The sequence below is a fragment of the Atractosteus spatula genome, chromosome 10 (assembly GCF_055471065.1).
Source record: "Atractosteus spatula isolate fAtrSpa1 chromosome 10, fAtrSpa1.hap1, whole genome shotgun sequence".
In the NCBI taxonomy this organism is placed as follows: Eukaryota; Metazoa; Chordata; class Actinopteri; order Semionotiformes; family Lepisosteidae; genus Atractosteus; species Atractosteus spatula.
The window spans coordinates 19,616,046-19,619,559 of NC_142715.1; the positions used below are offsets into that span (position 1 = coordinate 19,616,046).

General features: G+C 35.3%; 1 long non-coding RNA gene and 1 pseudogene across 3 annotated transcripts; one reads left to right on the forward strand and one right to left on the reverse strand.

The window, feature by feature from the left end:
* On the forward strand, positions 1-109 carry LOC148825673 (5S ribosomal RNA; annotated as a pseudogene).
* A 758-nt stretch (positions 110-867) lies between these two features.
* On the reverse strand, positions 868-3,120 carry LOC148825674 (uncharacterized). Of its 3 annotated transcripts, XR_016091774.1 has the most exons (6): positions 3,067-3,120; positions 2,716-2,784; positions 2,384-2,556; positions 1,927-1,991; positions 1,573-1,682; positions 868-1,346 (listed from the first exon to the last, which is right to left on the reverse strand). It is a non-coding gene; the product is annotated as an uncharacterized LOC148825674 (long non-coding RNA). The 3 variants fall into 3 exon arrangements; XR_016091772.1 differs by lacking the exon at positions 3,067-3,120 and having other exon boundaries at positions 2,716-2,833; XR_016091773.1 differs by lacking the exons at positions 1,927-1,991; positions 3,067-3,120 and having other exon boundaries at positions 2,716-2,833.
* Positions 3,121-3,514: the final 394 nt, after the last annotated feature.

Genomic DNA, 3,514 nt, shown 5'->3' on the forward strand with positions numbered 1-3,514 from the left:
ACTTACGGCCACACCCCCTTGAGCATGCCTGATCTCGGAAGTTAAGCAGGGACGGGCCTGGTTAGTACTTGGATGGGAGGCTGCCTGGGAATACCAGGTGCTGTAAGCTCTTTAGCGCAGGAGGCGCATTATCCCCGCTCGCTCATTCCCCTGTTCATGTGTGCAGTGCGGCTTTTCCGTCTGTTCATTTGTCAGCTTTGGCGAGACATGGGTGCTTGTGTATTAGCGTGAGCATTTTTTATTCTGATCATGAACAGTTTTACAAGTCCGCAAAGGATCGAGGAAAGGTTTATCGCCAGCTGAAAAGAGACACAGCGCTTCGGCTGTGGAGACTTGTTCGGCTGGCGTTCTGGGAGTCGCGTTTTTCAGAATTGTATTGAGATCGTTTTCCACGGAGCTCAGGTGTCAAAGCACAGCAGCAGCTATCCACAGCGATCCTCTATAGCACCCTTTCTCCCGCAGCTCCGTCCTTATTGGAAGGAAGCAAGAGTGAAAGACCGAAGTGAAACAGAGCGGAGGTGAAGGCAGTGAAGAGAGAGAACGTGGGAAGAAGAGAAAAACGCAAGGGAAAAAAAGCAGCATCGTAAAAGAGGTGACGCAGCTGTCCTCTCTATTAAACGGATAACTTTAGAGGTCTATTATACATATATGGTTAGAGCTCTATTATACGGGTAACTTTAGAGGTCTATTATATGTATATGGTTAGAGGTCTGTTATACGGATAACTTTAGAGGACTATTATACATACATGGTTAGAGGTCTATTATACGGATAACTTTAGAGGTCTATTATACGTATATGGTTAGAGGTCTATTATACATCAGATAGGTTTTGTAGGTGTAGAAACAAGTAAACCAAGCCAATGATTTGGTTTAGAAATTTATTCTGAAAATACACATTCACACCTGAAAAATATGTATTTCAAATTATACATTGTATGCAATCAATCAACAATCAACATATGGGCAATAATCATTAAAAAACACAACTAGTCTTAAACTTCAGCTACAAATTCTGGTAACATCAATATACAGTATAGTAATGACAAACACAAACTAATTACATTAACACACTAACTCAAAACCACATTTTGATTCAAATATAAATTTTAAAATGTACAACTTCTATATTTCCAAGGAAAAAAAAAATATTACAATTGAAGTTAAGACGATTTTTGTCCACCATTTGCAAACCCTGTCTTATTGTCCTAACAGGACCAGAAACCTATTATTTTCAGTGTCGAGATCTCCTGGCCCCCTGCCTTGCATATGCATTCTTCAAGTAACGCATTGCGTGCTCCTTTATTTCTTTTTCTGTCGATGTAGGGTGGGACTTCAGCACCGCAGCTAGGAGAAAATTATATAATATTACTACTCAAATAAATGATGATTAATATCTTCTTGAGTATAACCTCAAAAATGAACCAATAAGGTTTACTAAGCTCAAAGCTGAAATAAACGGATAAAATTTGGCTTGCATCATAGCGATTGAGCAATAAAGTCTGTCCTAATTAAAGAGTACCCTGTCCTAATTAAAGAGTAAGTTTGAAAGTACAACATAGAATAGAAGTACCTTTAATTACTCTATAAAGATTTGTGTCTCCCAGGCCCCTCTTTTGTTGTTTATCTTTTCGGTTTGTGCCAGCGAAGTTGAATTCTGTCATCAGTTCATTTGTCATAAGTCTGAAAACCAAATTCAGACATTTAGTTTAGACTTTTTTTTCCACTCAACATTTATTTACTCAAATATTTAGGATCAAATGTAGTACTGTAATCCTTATATTTTAAAAGACAATTTTGCAGTTTTATACCTTGCACATTCAGTGGTTAACACATAGGTATCTATAAGCTCAATTCTGTGGATATGTTCACTTGATCAAAGTAAAAATGTAATGTAAAAACATTTTAAAAAAACAATAAGCAATACCTTGACAAGACTGTGAACACACTCTCTCTAACATCACTGCCGCCTACTCTCTGAAGTTGGTTTATCTGGAAATAATATTATATTACAAATAATATTAGAAGCTACTAGATCTTCATTAATCAACTAATCAGACATACCCATTACACATGACCATTCAATGAAACGAACACATTTTCACATATTAACTGCACTTTTTTGCAGTATTTTCTCAGTCTATAAATACAAAGTGACCATTTTTCAAAGTAAAAAAAAATTGAAGTAACTTTTTAGAACATGAAAACACTTTAATTTGCCATTAAAGGATAAGCAAGATTATACATTATAAACTAAAAATATGAACGTATGCCAGAGATGGATCATATTAATCAGATGTAGGCTATAAAATTATGACCTATCTGAAACCTAGAACATTAGTAGTGAATATTTTCTACACCACAGTGAGAATATAATATCATACCAGCAGGTTTTGATTGTCCATGATGTCAAGTGCTTGCTCGTATGCACAGAACTCTTCCATTGTGGTCAGCCTCCTGATGTGGAATTGGGAGTCCACCGGTTCTGTGGACCTACCCAAACGCCTCAATTCATCCCTCATCTCTATCAGGAGGCCCAATACCCGCTTCTGAAACTCTGAAATAATTTACATTTTATATCAGCATTTAAAAGGAATTAGGTTAGGAGTTTCTTACACTATTGTCACATTAGCATTACTGTAGTGTTGCTACATGCAATTTATAATCTTAAAAAGTAAAAATTCCCACATCTGTAGTTTATTTTAACTGTACTTACTTCCTTCTGAAAGAGGATATCTCTCTCTCTTCTCTTCTGGTCTGGACGTGGTCTTCTGCCTGGGAGACTCTGAAAAGAATTCAGTTATGGAAAACATTTACTTTATCACACAACTCAATATTTCAATTTAGTCATTTAGTCTGTCATTGAACTAGGATTATATAAACAATGTCAATTAAACTCCATTGGCGTACTTCAATTTTGAATATGTTTGTGTCGTTTGTAGCATTGCGGTTAAACACAACTTATTTTTATGTTGTATACGAGTCTACACATAATTAAAATACATTCTGTGTAAAACTATAATATGGGTAGTTTTATTTATTACTTTATACAATAAAAAAGACATACTTTTTGACAGTCTTCCAGGATCATTTCTGCCATCTGGCCAATCCTGGTTTGATACTAGAAATTAAAAAGTTAACAATAATCTCATACTTAACAAATCATTTGCAGAGGGATCATAAACTATTCTTAAATTTAATAATTTAATTAATATGATACAAGTAATGTACTAAGTACTTCGGTTGAAGACTTTGGTCTTATAACTTGCTTAGGGCTTCAAACTTTGCGTGGTGAGGTCCCAGTTTGGACTACCTGGACTGTTAATATAATATTGCAGATTAATTTAATATTTACGTATGGACGTAAAATGTTCACCAGTCCAATAATCTTTGAATATAATTTGCTTATGGTAGACAGTTCTCCAGACTTAGGAAAGTACAGTGACATAACCTCAGACGTAATAAAAAAAAATAACTTGTGAATTTCATCTCAATTTCATAGAGTAATTAGATGT